The 17,115-nt window shown below is 42.8% G+C and overlaps 1 long non-coding RNA gene across 1 annotated transcript; it reads left to right on the forward strand.

Annotated features, from left to right (window-relative positions):
- Positions 1 to 2,715: 2,715 nt before the first annotated feature.
- LOC119729898 lies at positions 2,716 to 17,115 on the forward strand. The gene is made up of 3 exons (XR_005271302.1): positions 2,716 to 2,781; positions 13,754 to 13,834; positions 16,787 to 17,115. It is a non-coding gene; the product is annotated as an uncharacterized LOC119729898 (long non-coding RNA).

Consider the following 17,115-nt stretch of genomic DNA (forward strand, 5'->3'; position numbering starts at 1 on the left):
TGGGGGGGGGGGGGGGGGGGTTAGTCGGGACGGGAAAAGGACAATGTCTCCCCCCCCCCCTTTTTTTTTAAGTCTCCGGGTTTTCATATCGTTTGTGTCCACCCCCCCCCCCCCCCCACACACACACACACACAAACACCCAGACAAACACACATTCGTCCCCGAATAAATTTGTAGGCCACAGTTTGATTTTATACATTGTAGCTCAGGATATATGTAGCTGATTCAATGACTCTCAACTCGAAAATGATATGTAATAAATGATGATCTAGCTTTTGCTAAAAAAGGCAGAACGCTTTTCAAACTGGGGAGGGGGGGGGGCAACACCAAAAAGGGGCACTTGCTCAAAAAAATCATGGGCAACCTCTGTCGGTACGGTGTGAAAGTGAAGGAAAAGAATATGGTCCCGTTCATTTCGCTATATTAATATGACGAGGAATGAAATAATCATGTTGTCCATCTTGCTCTTTGTCTTTCCTGGTCCTAGCTCCATATGTAGCTACAGGCCATATTGCGAGCGATAGGGGCACTGTTGCTTTTTAATGGCCATTTATGTGACCATTTTATTCGCGTGAAGAGCACTACTTATTTTAGGAGCAATTTTTCATCTTGGGGGCACAATTAATTTAAGTTGCGAGCGGGGCACTATCTTTCGAGGCGCAATTTTCCATCTCGAGAAGTTGCACAAAAAGCGAGAGGGGTACTTGTGTGTTTGAGGTGCAGTTTTGCGTTTATACAAGAGAGGAGACAATTTTATTTGTAGCGCGGTCATATGCTTTCATACGTTTGCGTTTGAGGGGGCAGTTTCGTTTTCATCTCGAGGCACATGATTAATAACCACGAGAGGGGCACTATTATTGGCCTGGAAAAATCCCCCCGGTTCCGCCGCCGCTACCCACGCTGTTAAGTTATAGGCTTTGCGCTACGCGCTCGCAATACTTTAAATCACATTATGTCCCCCCCCCCCCCCTTGGGCGCCACATTTCACGCCCCCCCCCCCTTTTGGAAAATCCTTGATCCGCCCCTAATTGTTTTCTTACAGAAATGTCATTGTCAAACTGTAATGTTACAATCATGCAGGAAAATTCCTCCCTGGCCACCCCCCCCCCCCCGGCATCAGGTCAACTCGGACCCAAACCAAGTCGGACCCATGCTAAGTCGGACCCACGCCAACTCGGACCCCCGCCAACTCGGACCCACTACCAACTCGGACCCACTACCAACTCGAACCGAAGACCAACTCAGACCCACTACCAACTCGGACCCACTACCAACTCGGACCCAAGCACGACCAACTCGGACCCAACAATGACTTAATCATTAGTTTCAGAGATTATATTTAAAGGTCATCTTAAGTTACAGTGCTTATATATAGTGAACATATTCTGTACTAATATTGGTCAGAATGGGGCTTTTAATTTTGTTGTTTGATCATACTACGTTGATTTTAATTATTTTTGGGTACTTGGAAATGGCACGTTTTGTTTATACTCCTGTCATTTAATAATAATATTGTTTACCCATTTAGGCAGTTAATTTCATTTAATTATATATTTAAATTCACTTACTTTGTTTTTTGGTAAAGCATATTACACATTTTGTTCAGTGAGGAAGTTATTAATTTGAAATAGACCTTTCATTTCATGTAATTGTTAGTTTTTTTAATTGTTTTTTTTTTACGAATCTGTTTAACTTTTAATATTTTTTTGATTAACTTTTTCCCCCGTGGAACATCATAGTCGAACATACAGGCAGCTACATGTAAGGCCTTGAAGGATAATCTTCCCAGAGCTCCAACACTCCTTTTTGATGATTTACATTTCATCTTTTTGTAGGGTACTTAATAAGTTTATCTTTTTTCACATGCTGGCTTTTAATTTTGTGGTTTTTTTACGAATCTGTGTAACTTTTTATACTTTTTTGATTAACCTTTTTTGTTCAATATGGAACCTTCGTTTTTCTTGCAGGGTATGCAATGGTGTTTATGTGGGTTTTGTTTTAAATACATGTACATGTACAAATTAGATAGAATAGACTTTGTTTTTATACCTTATTTATTTTTATTTAATGACTTATAATATGTTTACTTATATTCATTGAATTAATAATGCCATGTTTGAAAGTGTTTATGTTTCAATGTCTTACTTTCCAATTTTATTTTTCCATGAAGATCTCTGTTCTGAATTTATGTGGTTTGAACTAAAAATGAAATAAATCGCTGTTAAATTGAGCAAGATGGCGTGAACGATGTCAAATATGAACATGAATAATTGGTTAAACTTTAATTTTAATTACTTTTGGTTAAAGCGCAATACGTTTCAATGGAAACAAATAATAAAAATGAATAATTAATTACACTTTTAAAGCGCATTTCAATGCACTTTACAACGACAAACTGCTGCCATACAGATATTTTACCTGACAACTACAATGAAAATTTATACTTAACAGCATCACTGTATTAACAGATGATAAGTGGACAAACTTTATAATATTGTCGAATGATTGAAAACGCTGTCGAATTATTGTAAACGATGGGTCCGAGTTGGTCATGCATGGGTCCGAGTTGGTAGTGGGTCCGAGTTGGTTGTAGGTCCGAGTTGGTAGTGGGTCCGAGTTGGTAGTTGGTCCGAGTTGGTTGTCGAGTGGTTTGGGTCCGAGTTGGATCGAAACCCCCCCCCCCCCCCCCCCCTGACTCGGTGACAACGTCACGGCATAGTCAGGGAACCAGACTGCGTGCAACAATGGCGACTTCGGTAGCTTCAGCGCATTCGGCAGGAGGTTTGTCTTTTTATTGTATCGAAATAATTCATGATATTGGTGTTAATTATTTGATTTTATTATATCAATGCATAGTAAAACCTCTTTCAAGTCTTATATCATGAAGGTTCTGTAAATAAGGCAAGAAAAAGGCCAGAAGAGAGACGATAGATGTGTGTCCATCGTCCCTAGGAAAGGATTATCGTACTAGTGCCACGTAGTCGTAGTCGTACCAACCTCGTCCCCAGGGTGTCGAGCAGTACGCGCCCACCACTACCTGCTCTCTCACCCTGGTAAGTGGTATTGGATCATTTGCATGTGCAAGATTTTTGAACAAGTATGCAAATTAGGAGTAGTCTAGTGCCAGCCTGTGCGTTACATTTGCGTTTGTTTTTGAATGCGGTGTCTGGGGTAGAAACAGAATCAATTCGTCGCAGCGCAAGCATGGCGTGAGTTACGAAAACATGATTTTATTTTAATTAAACTGTTACGATCTTAACGAGAGAACATGCAGTATCACATTTCATATTATTGTAGTAGCTGGAAAGCCACATATCAAGGGTCGACTCGTCGGCAGGCCTCGCCGTTGTTTTATTCAACAGATGACATGACAAATGACAAGCTTCAGATCTATCTCTTATCTAGCTTTATGATCCCGAAGAAGACAAGACTTCTTTCAGTAGAAGTAAAAACCCTGAAAAATTACATTAAGTGAGGTGACAATTAAGTTTCTAACAAAGTAATCGGTCTGATTTATAAATATTATTAAATAATAAATTATACAGATAAACCTACCCCAGTGCCTTTGGCTTCCGTTATTTAAGGATACACAAAACAGCACAGCTCACAGCTTGGAGAGAAAGCCCTCGAACTGGTCTACACGTCGCAGACTAGGTATGTCTGGCTATGCCAGGCTCAGCCAAAAGAAAAGTTATCGTCTTGCACTTCAATAATAGTACGCCAAAACAGCGTAATCTCCCTGCATCTGCAGCATGCACTGGCTTTTGTGCGCTGTGTCAATAGTACGCCAAAACAGCGTAATTTCCATGCATCTGCAGCATGCACTGGCTTTTGCGCGCTGTGTCATATAGTCAAGCACAAATATAGCATATTAAGTTAAAGGTTTTTGTACAGAACTACTAATGGTGGGTACGATATAATTCAATATTTTTCCTTTTTGGAAATAAAAGTTTAAATCAGCAGTAACTTTACAATACAAGTTTGGTCACACGCTATTCAACTCAGAATGTGTGTAGCGGTTTTCTGAAAAGGTAATCAATAATGTGAACTAGCTTTACTTAAGCTTCGACTTTGGTTCCCATAAATCATATAGTGTATATGAACCATGGATATAAAAGTGTAAGTTAAACAATATAAAATAAAAGTTAAACAGTGCACCGGAATCTCTTGATACACTTGTTAAGACACGAGCTACTGTAGGCGCTGTTTGATCCCTACATGGAATTGCTAGGGAGAATTTAGTGTAGGCATCAGTAAGTACGAGAACATTTTCAATCTTCCCCTTACCGACATCAAGTTTGACAAAATCGATAGCAAGGCGTTCAAGAGGTTGAAACGCCAGCAAATGCCGCATTGGCGAACGAATTGTTGGCGTTGGCACTTTCGTCAACGTACAACGAAAACACGTCTGAACGTGATTTCGGACACAATTCGTCATTCCCGGCCAATAACAGCGCTGCTGAAGAAACGCCAATGTTCTGATTATGCCTTGGTGGCCCCAATGGTCGTGGGCTGCTTCCAAAACTAACTTACGGAGTTTTTGCGGAACAAGGAGTTGGAAAACAGTCCCTCTAGCTGGATCAACAGTTTCCCTATACAAAACGCCATTGTGTTCTGTTATTCGTGGCCATTCTTTCAACCAACCACGCACTTCGGAAGTGAGTTTAACATCATCCATATTTTGGCAAGGCTTGCATTTTTTTATACCAACTGTCCCACACAACTCGTAACGACTGATCTTCTTTCTGAAGGAAGGCAAGCTCCTCATGTGAGAACGAGGGGAGCACCGCAGGGGCAGAACCGGCGGTCTCCTGTGATGTGCCTTCTGTCTTTTGGGTATGCGTTTCGGGCGCATTCTGAGCTGACACATCAATGGGTACTTGTGAACCCTCGCAGGTGAGTCCATAATTTAGTAGTTCAACGCAGGTTACTGAGGCGACATGAAGATAGCGGCTTAGGGCGTCAGCACACTTATTTGTCTTCCCGGATCTATATTTTATCTCAAGATCGAAAGGTGCTAATTGGGCTATCCATCTCTGCTCAGTAGCACCAAGTTTTGCCGTTTGTAGGTGAGACAGAGGGTTATGGTCAGTCCACACGATTGTGTGGTAACCAAGCAGGTAGTCGCGAAATTTTTCTGACACTGCCCATTTCAAGGCGAGTAATTCCAGCTTGAAACTGGATAAATCGGCATAATTTGTCTCTGCTCCGCGTAGACTTCGACTCGCGTACGCGACTGAGTGAAGTTTCCCACTGTCATCAGCCTGACACGCGCCTAAACCCTTAGCAGAACATCCTTCTCAAGTACAAAGTCGCGATCAAAGCACGGATATGCCAAGACAGGGGCCGTGCACAGTACGTCTTTCAAAACATTGAAAGCTACGTCGGCCTCTTCTGTCCAAACGAATGGGGCTGTGGCCTTCCCTGCTTTTGATTGTGCTTTACCGGTGAGCGCGTGTAAAGGCTCTGCAACGCCTGTAGTACGAGGCTAACCCAAGGAAGGAACGCAGTTGATTTGCAGTTGTTGGGGTAGGCCAATACCTCACTCGTTCGGTTTTATCAGGATCTACTGACACTCCGTTAGAGTCTACGACATGACCCAAATGAACCACGGAATCTCTGAATAACTGACACTTTGACCCGTTTAGTTTGAGATCGTATTGTTTGAAACGACTGAAAACTTTGTCAAGTCTCTCAATGTGGCTGTCAAATGTGGCAGAGTAGACTAACAGGTCATCTAGATAGAGAATCAGCTCCGACAGGTTCAGATCTCCGAAAATGTGTTCCATTATTCTCTGAAACGTACTTGGGCTGTTGATGAGACCCTGGGGAAGACGTAAAAATTCATAGAGTCCCCAAGGTACCCTAAACGCGGTCTTATCAATAGAATCTTCTTCCATGGCTACTTGGAAGTAGCCATGGGCCATATCTAAAGAAGAAAATACTTTAGCGCCACCAAGAGCCTCTAGGGTTTCGTCTATCCTCGGCAATGGAAATGAATCTTTGGCTGTCTTCGCGTTTAAGCAACTGTAGTCAATACATAATCTGAGTTGGCCACTTTTCTTACGCACAAGAACGATGGTACTCGCGTAAGGACTAGATGATCGACGTATTATGCCCCTATCTAGAAGATCCTGAAGCAGGGTCTTCACTTCTCCAACCTTAGAAGGTAATATTCTCCGATAAGGGAGGTTCACTGGAGTATCATCGCTCAGCCGTATTTTGTGAGGGATGATGTCACAATAACCCAAATCAAAGGGCCCGGCTGAGAAAACATCGATATAATTTTTAATTAATTCCGCTGCCTTAATAGCGTCTTCTGGTGCTAAGTGTTTAAAGGTAAGACCAGGAGACATGACAAAATTGGTGCCGTCTGGAAAAACAAAGGTTTCCCTATTTTGGCTATCTGTCAGTGCATCCTCTTTTAACTCATGCTCATTGCAAGGCAAATTGCTATCTATGGAGTCATTCGGTTCGTTTTCTTCGCGAACACTGGCTACAACACGGTGCACTGACACGTGAAGCCCATCCCCATCCTGCTCAAGGAAAATCTGCTCCTCAGTATTAATTGCAGATAAAACTGCTACCTGAGTGAGCGCCGGGATAATCAAGGGCTCTGCACTAGCATTTGCTATATACAAGTTAATATTTGCACCGTCAATTTGTCCGACACCTTCAAGCACCTGACATATGAACCATCTTCGTTACCCGACTTTACTTCTCGGAAACTACCATTGTTAGACAAGCAAAGGGGAATGCTGCTCACTAAAAAAACTCCTTGTTATGCAACGAATTTAAGTCGTGGTCGTTCAAAATACACTTGACACTATCCACAGTTTGCGGGGGCACAACAACACGTTCACACGTGTACACGTCTGCTCAACCAATACTGCGGTTTGCAACCAACGGAGTGCTAGATCCCAGTCTGGATCTAGCTGAACAGACCCAATTCTCTTCGAATTGGCTGCAATTCGCCTCAAAATGTTACAGCCAAGTATAACGGGGCAATAGTTTTTCTGGGAGACGTTAGCGGATGCTACCGTCTCTCTAGAAACTACGAAAGTAGCCTTAAAACTTTGGCCCAAAACTTCTAATGAGGTCTCTATGTAACCTTCTACTGGGATTTCGAGATCATTGGCGCCCATCAGTTTGATGAGCTTGCCCACGGGCTGTAATTTCCCCAAGGTGTTTGCTACATGTTTTTGATAAAACTGGCTTGACAGTAAAGAGACCTCAGCGCCTGTGTCAAGCAAACACTTTGTGGTGACCTCATTCACGATAACAGTTGCAGTAGGGCATTTACCGAGGAGCCTTTTACGAATCTCGGAAGCGGAAAGATTGACACTCCCGGCCAGTGGCTCATCCCTTTCAATAACATAATTAGAAACAACTGAAATATCGGGTACACAGTCCGTGGGCAAAAATACGGTGTGAGCCTCCGTTACACTGCCCTCTGCGACGGAGGATCCACGTTTCCCGAGGTATGGCCTTCTGCGTTCTTGCCAGCATGTTCTACAGGCTTTGTATTTTCGATTCGCTTTCGCTTGTAGCAATTTTCAGCAGTATGCCCCGGCCTGTTGCAGAATGAGCATTTGACCATAGGCTTTTTAGGCCGCTGTGAAGTTAGCAAGTGCTTCACACCATCACAAATGACTTTTATGTCTGCATTCATCGAGGTCTGCTGCGCTACTAATTGCTGTACAGAAGTAACAAGCTGTTTTTGGTTCTCTAGAACTTCAGAAAGCGCTTTGCTATCGGGTACTGCGGCGGCCCTATAAGCAGTTGCAGTTGCAACATCAGAGTCATCAGGCGCCGAATTATTGGGGTGTGACTGTTCCGTGGTAGGAAATAATTCCAACGCAAACTCACGCAGCTCACAAAACAAGATATCGGCCCGGCTATGACAGAGTTTTCGCAATTCTCGCTTGACTGAGATATCCTCCACATCTTTCATGAATTGTTCTTTCAAGGTGCTTTCTCGAAGCTGAGCAAGTGCATTTTTCTCTTGCGCATTTACTGCAGCGGCTTCGATCCGATCATGCAACCGAATTAGTACACGACTGTAATCTGTAAGGCTTTCACCTTGCAACTGCATTCGGCCGTACAGGGTTCTTGTCAAGGATTGAACGGACTCTGGAGAACCGAACCGGTTTTCAGCAGCGCGGTAAGCTTATTGAAATCATCCCGTTGTTCGTTAGGGGTACATAGCACTTCTTCCTTGGCAATCCCGCTCAAGTAATCTAAGGCAGTACTCACTTTTCCCCATCTCCAAGTCCAACTTGCCTACAATATGTCCCGATATCGGCCAACCACTCATGTATGGTCTGATCCCCAGCTCTAGTGGGAGGCCCACAAAATTTCACCAGTCGTACTGTGCTGACTCGCTGGTACTTTAAATTCTGAAATGCCCCTGCAAGAGTGTCTGCGAGAGCTTGGTTCGATTGCAATATGGCATCAGACACATCTGCAGGTAAGGCCATGGTGCAAATATCAAATTGTCAGGACAATACGGTAAGTAAGTGAGGAGATTCAAGTCACACAGAACAGTACAATAATTTAAAAAGACTAACACATGTGTGGCATCTTCATTGTGTACAAAAACATGTACAATCGCCAGTCAATCACTACAGTGTTTCATTAATTTTCCATAAATACCGACGTGAATCGTGTAAATAAAATATCAATGGGACCAAAAAAACACAAATTACACGACCTAATATTCTACATGTAGCTCCAAACCATGTGCCAACTTGCACGACGGGCTGAAATTGAAACTTGAACAAAGCTTAAAGCTTCTAAAAATAATCGCAAGTTTGTTTAAACTCTTAAAAACAAATTTTATAATAAACAAATCTTTGATACCGCCCTATAATGATAAGTTCGAACTAAATTTGACACTAGGGGTCTTGTCTGGAAGTGGAAAACGGCATGTCATCCCATCCTCGTCGCCATTCTGTAGTAGCTGGAAAGCCACATATCAAGGGTCGACTCGTCGGCAGGCCTCGCCGTTGTTTTATTCAACAGATGACATGACAAATGACAAGCTTCAGATCTATCTCTTATCTAGCTTTATTATCCCGAAGAAGACAAGACTTCTTTCAGTAGAAGTAAAAACCCTGAAAAATTACATTAAGTGAGGTGACAATTAAGTTTCTAACAAAGTAATCGGTCTGATTTATAAATATTATTAAATAATAAATTATACAGATAAACCTACCCCAGTGCCTTTGGCCTCCGTTATTTAAGGATACACAAAACAGCACAGCTCACAGCTTGGAGAGAAAGCCCTCGAACTGGTCTACACGTCGCAGACTAGGTATGTCTGGCTATGCCAGGCTCAGCCAAAAGAAAAGTTATCGTCTTGCACTTCAATAATAGTACGCCAAAACAACGTTATCTCCCTACATCTGCAGCATGCACTGGCTTTTGTGCGCTGTGTCATATAGGCCCCAATGTATACATTTGCCACGCAATGTATACATTTGCATCCAAAAAGTATGGCGTGCCTAAGCACGGGGTGACAAAATACGTTTTGATGATTTTCAAATTATTATGAATCGCCACATTAATATTAACAAACTGGAAAGGAAATGAATATTTTCGAGAAGGCGTGGACGAATGATCGCGAAAACACGTCCTGCACGTTGTGAATAACAACACCAAGTACACGATATAAATCCATTTCTAGCCAATTGCGGTATCGAATCAGGATGCAGGAAGGAAGTTTCCTATACAGGGTTTACTATTTAAACAACGTTGGAAATAAAGTAAGCACTGGGGACGAGCTTGAGTCGGTATTAAACCGATTACTTCTGCACCTTGCCAACTCGGCACCTTGCCGGCACAACAATACAGGTCCACTCCATTCAGGGGTCAGACAAGTCGACCGTTGAGACAACTCGACTCGGGACAAGTCGACCGTTGAGACAACTCGACCGTTGAGACAACTCGACCATATGTGCGATAAATGGAAAGACAAGCCGACCGTTGAGACAAGTCGCCTTGCATGTTTTGGGGCCTAGTTTTGGGGATAGTACCGGGGATTTTGACGGCGGCTGATCGCCGTCTGGGAGTGATGACACAAAAGTTTTGGGGTTTTTTTGGTTGCATATAACAGAGCTGATATAGCGCAGCATGTTGTCCGTGCACATCGTTCGTTTTTTTCCGGGCCTGTGCGCGCAACCCCGGTCAACTTGGCCGTACTGTGCAAGGTGGCATCGTTTTTGCCGGGCCTGTGCGCCCATTTGCCGGTCAACTTGTCCGTACCATGCACGGTGAGTCGGTGACATCGTTTTTGCCAGCCCTGTGCGCCCACTTATCTCATCCCCAGTCGGTCAACGTGGCCGTACCGTGCACGGTGACATCGTTTGTGCTGGGCCTGTGCGCCCACTTGCCGTACCTGCGTGCTGGGCCGGGCCCGGTCCTCGCGGGCAGGGCGCGCCGGCCCGACGCGACGGCCACCGGATTGGAGCGCCCTCTGTGCATCGAGTATATGCCCGTGCCGCACCCGGGATTGGTCCTGCCATGCAACTTTTTCCGCTCCACGTGTATACATTTCCATTAAGTCAAGCTGTCTCAACGGTCGACTTGTCCCGAGTCGAGTTGTAACAACATTTGCTATTGTGTCTGTGGGCAAAATGCTTCGCGTATTACGCGAACGCTCACCACGGGCTAGCCCCATAGGCCTAAATGTGGCCAATTTACCTCCGTAAATAAAGGCCACACTTCCACATGTACAAAAACGTGTCGAACTTTGTCAAATTTTGATTTTCACATTTAGGCTTAGTTTGTAGGTTTTTTTTGCTTTAGAAGCATACTCACCCTTTTTATAAGCTAATCTAAAAGTGCTGCCTTTTTCAGATGTCTAATTTTTGTGAAATTTTATGTTGAAATTTTTGATACGCAAAAGTGTGCAAATGAAATTGGAAATTATGGGGGCATATGCGAAGTTCACTAATTTTCCTCTGTATTGACTAACAAGCCCCCAGATAGCAATTTCATGTCATCAAAGTCAATTTGAGCAGTGAGAAAATACAAGCATTTTCTTAGAAAACACTTACAATTTTTCAGTCCACTCTCATAGGGTTTGTACACAGAGTGTTGAGTGAACTTCGTATATGGAAATCTTTCCATTATGGGAATCTTTTCATATCGAGAATCAAAAGTATTTCTTTCGTTATCTTCGAAAGTTAAAAGTGTAGTGCTTGACGAGAATGTCGCACTTTGCCGCTGACCGATAAAGCGTAGCGTGTTTTCGCGTGGGGCAGACCAGGCTATTGTACGCACAATCACTGGTCAACATGACCATCTGTTAAATCACTTGTGCCGCCGCAGTGTAGCCTGGGTGTGATTGCTAAAGCATTTTTTTTTCTTAGGTTAGCTCATGTTTGTTGTAATTTGAAATGCACTTTCAAAGAAAATGTGACTTTCCTACCTCTTTTTGCCGTCAGAGACGTGAGACCTGCACGTTGTAGTTCTCCCAGTACGCATGAAAGCCTGACACAATGAAAGCCTGATGTTGATTGGCTGATAGAAAAACCTAGAAAAAGTTTTTGTTATCATCCAATCAGCATCGAGCTTTTAATTCGGGCGATTCACAATGCAGTGCGCCACCAAGAGTTTGCCATGGAGAAATAATTTTTTCTAGTGCAATGCATGCATTGTGGGAGATGGCCGACAAATGCGCAATGCGGGACATTTGAAATTGTTAGTTTTTCCGGCCAGAAAGTTCATAAGCATATGATTCAAGTATCTGTTTGCCTTTTTCTTTTTGTTTTATCAATATGGAGTTTTTTGTAAGGTGGCAGAATGCTTTGCCCCAATCTTTAACAAATTACCTTGTCGCCCCCCCCCCAGTCGCCCCCCCCCCCCCCCACTTAGATTTTGAGTTTCTAAAAAAATTATCATTGATCTAAATCTAAATAGTCGCGAATGATCCACATGATGACCACTGAGAAACGACCCTTCGACCGGCGACCGCGGACCAGTAAGCTGACAACCGGCGTGACATAGGCCCATAGCGCATAATGATAATCTAAAATGCGTATTAACACCCACTGCACTGCTCGCTCACACCACGGAACACGTATTGTAGACAGGTGGTCCGTGGGTCACACAGTTTCAGTCAGCGATATCACGCGAATCGGCCACGCACAAACTTTTTCCTCCATTCATATAAGCTAAATAATAATAATAGACCAATTAAAATTCCTTGAAATCAGTGGCGTAGCCGGGGGGGGGGGGGGGGGGGGGGGGGCGACAGAGGGGGGCCCCATTAAACCTTGTCGCCCCCCCCCCCCAGTCGCCCCCCCCCCTGAGATTTTGAGTTTCTAAAAAAATTATCATTGATCTACAAGACGCCATAGGCGTCAATCCTGGGGGGACAGGGGGACTGGTTCCCCCCCCCCCCCACGTTTTGAAGGGTGGGGGACACAATAAAGTTTTGCTTTTTGAAGGGTGGGGGACACAATATCAAATGTCCCCCCCCCCCAGATTTTTGAACTCGTGTCTCATTTACAGGGCCCTATTATGTACTACTACAATGTATCTTTCCTTAGAAAATATTGGTTAAAGTGGTCAGAAATTGTATCAGATAGCACCACAGAGCATTTAGAATCCAAAATTTTTCAGAATTCTGGTAGCTGATTCAATGACTCCAACCTCGAAAACACTGTTCAACAAAATTTCTTTTGCCTTTAGCTGAGAAAACCTCGAAAATTATGTTTACATTATTATCTTTTGTGCTAAGATAAATATTGGTTAAAGTGGTAAGAAATTGCCTCAGATCACACCACAGAGCATCGAGAATCCAATTTTTTTCGGGGCCCTTAAGCGGGCCCCGAACCCTACACCTATAGCTCAGAATACCGATAGCTGATTCAATGACTCCAACCTCGAAAACGATGTTCAAATAATTATCTTTTGCTAAGAAAATATAAGTTAAAGCATGGAAGAAAGTGGTAAGAAATTGCTTCAGATCACACCACAGAACATCTAGAATCCAATTTTTTGGGGGCCCTTATTAAAGCGGGCCCCGAACCCCCACGCCGTAAGGGCTTCGCGCTCGCATCAGTTCTGATCAAGGTATGGTCTCCCCCCCCCCCACTTTTGAGAAGCGATTGATACCCCTACATGACGCCCCCCCCCCATGAAATGTTCCAGCCCCCCCCCCCCCCCCCCCCCCCCCCCCCCCCCCCCCCCCACTGAAAAATTCCTGGCTACGCCACTGGTGGTGTATGAGAGCCTCAAACTTAAGGTATTCAAAACATGCAATTCAAGAAAATAGATTGTGAAAAATATTGAAGAAAAGTCTCCTTTAAAGATTGACTTGAGTCTTCTGGGTTGGTGAAATACTGAGGACCTTTTTTGGCCACATCAAAAACTTTGGAGAATTTTGCTGGCTTAAGAGTGAGTGAGTACAATTGAGCACTCACGGTCGAACACTGGAGCCTCCCCATGTCATGAACCTAAAATGGTTCACAGTGGATTTAAAAAGAATATTTGATAATTGTCAGCAGAAGCTAGAATTAGGAACAGGGATATTTCAAACTTGCAGAAATTTCATTTCCATGGAATTTGGGAAACAATTTTGCTCAAGCAAGGTGCCGCTTGTAAACAATCCAAGTGCACTACATTATTAGGTGGTGTCAACAGTTCCTAAGCATGGGCGTGTAGACATCCAAGACATCCCCCATGATGTCATTGTGAACTACTAAACTAACAAAAAAACTTCTGTCTTTTTTGTTTAAACTAGAGGGCCTAGATGCCGAAAAAAACAGATTCCAAGTGGAGCTTGAGTTCGTCCAGTGTCTTGCTAATCCACATTATTTGAATTGTAAGTATTCCAGACCATAACATTCAGACTGTTTGACTTTTGATCAACTTGACTGGCAACTTCTTGTCACGCACAAGTCATAATATGTATCACTACACCTCATAAATGTTCATGATCAAATTGGACCACATCATTGGCCGATTGTGCTGCGCATCCGGGAAGTAAAAATGACACCGCCCAGGTGATATCAGTAGTGAAGCCCGTCTAACCAGGATATTTTCCCCATTTTTGACGGGCTCTCGACCAATCAGAAGTCCGGATTTGGCCCCCACGTGACCCTCATTAGCATAAAATGAGCAACGGGAATCTACCATTCACCACGGGGGAGTGTGACGGGCGGAGGGGCTTGCGTAAATTTAAATAATAAAGGCGCGTACCATTATTACGGTATCGAATATTATACGTATCACAGCAGTGAAAACAATACGATGTACATAGGGACAAATACATAACATAAATTTACGTATAGTACAGTAAAAAGCCCTATATACATCTGAATTGAAGGGATTTTTCAAGCCGCATATCATACTCGTGCCTGTTTCCACTCTATCATAATAGCCTTTGTACTCGAATGGGGGAATCCAGTGACGTCATAGTGCTGACTCATCGAATGATGACAAACAACCGGACAAGTCCGGTCATGTGCATTGTCCGCGGTGTTTTTAAAATCTCCCCGTATGGAATCGTTGTTTGTGGCCGCATTGCTAAGAGAACGTTAGATACATGTACTTGTATATGCCTCGCTGTGCGTCAATGCTGAGCTTGAGATTTAGCGGTACCGAGGAACAATTTTGAGCAGAGTATTGAATTATGAAGAATCTGACCGCTGAGTTGACGACTCAGTCATGGGAAGCTGATAAAAGGATTATCGTCACCGTTATATAATCGCTTCAATAACAACCTGCATTGTGAACATATCCAAGCCATGAATGGATTCGGGGGCCATCGCTTAATTATGATGTCATTGCACTTATTTGCTGGTCGGTTTAGTGCACGTGGAGCGTTGTACTGTTGATGAGGGATGACGTATGGGGCCAGGTAGTCAACAGATAAAGCAAATAATAAGGAATGGGTATTAAGATAAATAAAAGGAAAACATTTCACACTGATGATTTTCAAGGATTATTTGAGAATTTATTTATCATTATCATGCATATAACTTTATATACGTGCACTAATATTATGCAGTCATCATAAACTGCCCATTTTATAATTTCAGACCTGTTTCTAATAATATTGTCTTTTGTACCTGACATATACCGGTTTACAATACACTGTCTATTTAAAGCCACATCGTATATAGAACCCACACAAGTTTAAATCTTCATGCATGGGCATGCTCTTCTTCTAAGCCATAAGGAATAACTGTATAAGAGTGATAAGGGGAGACTATTTCAAATACTATTTTTTTCCTATAAGACACTGCTAGATTATTTTAAAAAATGAGTAATCTTTTTGAAACTACTAGTCTTTAATCATCACTGTCTTCATCGTTTTCTTCATCCTCATCTTGTTGGAACAATCCGTCAAAAGTGTTACGGTATCTAGGCATAATTCTGTTCAGAGCAGTGTTCAATTTCATGCCCGTAATCAATTTTCGTTCGATATCTTCCACAATTTCTTGATGAGTGCCACTGTCTTTCAGATATAGGTAAAAAATCCTTGTATTTGTTGAAAAAGATTCGCTCGACTGCCCACATGGTCTTCCTGTTGGCCTTTTCCTTGGCCTGATCTTTACTCATATCCTCGTTAATGTACTTTTCATATTAAATTTTGTCACTCCACATCTCCTGGGTGGCTTCTATGGACTCTTTCAACCAGTCTCGATATGCGGTGTTGTCTTCCAAATCAGAACTAGACTCGTCTTCATCAGATAATTCGTCATCTTCCACCTCCGTTTCGGATTCCGAATCATCGTCCTCAAGATCTTCGTCTTCATCATACGTAGATTCAGCTTCATAGTTTTCCATATTATATATAGATCTTCAAATCTACGGCTTTGCCAATCAGGTTCAGAATGATCCTCCTCAACTTCATCTGTTTCAGAATCATCTACAGCATGTACATTGTCTGCATGCCTCTGTAGGTTATATCTCCGTCCGAAGCTTTTGTCACACATGTGACAAGCATAAGGTTTGACTGCAGAAATAACATTCATGTTGCAGTTTTGAAGGTTAAGCTCCGAATGGTAAGAAACGGATAAAAACGTTTAATATATAAGTCACTGCTCATCTGCTCAATTCATTGCTCATTTACTCGTGAGTAACTACTTTCTGCTCATCTTCTCATTTCCATTGCTCATCTGCTCAATTCATTGCTCATTTACTCGTGAGTCACTGCTCATCTACTCACGAGTCACTGCTCATCTACTCAGTTTCATTGCTCATTTACTCGTGAGTCATTGCTCATCTACTCATGAGTAAAATGAGCAACGAAATTTTTACTTTGAATTTTTACTTTACTTTGATGTACAGAAAAAAAATGTTCTCACGACAAAAAGTAGTAGCGCGCAGTTCCGACCCGACGCAATCGCGATGTGCCGACGACCGGCACGCGACCGGGGAAACACGGGACACTCTGCACTGTCATGATTGTGTCGGCCAATGCATTTAAGTTTCTGTGCCCCTCAAAAGCTCCCTTTTATGACTCTTTTCTTATCGGACAAATATGTGGCTTTTATAATGGTTTAATTGTTACTTCTGTCAGCGAACGATGTGTGACTTTTACAGACAATTTCATGATTGTTTATATTCTGTTCACGAAAATGTGAAAAAAATAAACATGTACACATGTACATATTTGTCCTAGTCAGCTAGTACTGTAGTAGGCTTAGCTAGCTAGCCTACTCCATTGTTTTACTCATAAAAATAATTGCGAAGTCTTATGTGGGTTTTTTTTCTCCGTCATCAAACAATAAATATCTCTATCTTACGTTTCTTCTTCTCTTGATAGATGTCATCAAAGAGCATGTAAACACACTCAGATTTCACTCATGCAGGGATAAGAAACACTTCCCTCTCTGGACTCAACTGACCTAACGGCAGGATTTCAAAGTAAAATCATCGACTACAGTCTGCAGCAACCACTTTAAATACGGCCAGCAATATCCTGATGAACTTCACCCTTCTTTATTTTTGAGAGGATACGACCTTCCTGAGACACTGAAAAGAGCACCGGTGAAGAGTCGAGCATTGGATCTCACTACACCACTGCCGGCCATCTGAGAAAATCAAAACCTTGCTGTACCTTTTCTTAAGTTTTTAGCTGTTTCGGTGTACACA

The sequence above is a fragment of the Patiria miniata genome, unplaced genomic scaffold, assembly GCF_015706575.1.
Source record: "Patiria miniata isolate m_02_andy unplaced genomic scaffold, ASM1570657v1 HiC_scaffold_1, whole genome shotgun sequence".
Lineage (NCBI taxonomy): Eukaryota > Metazoa > Echinodermata > Asteroidea > Valvatida > Asterinidae > Patiria > Patiria miniata.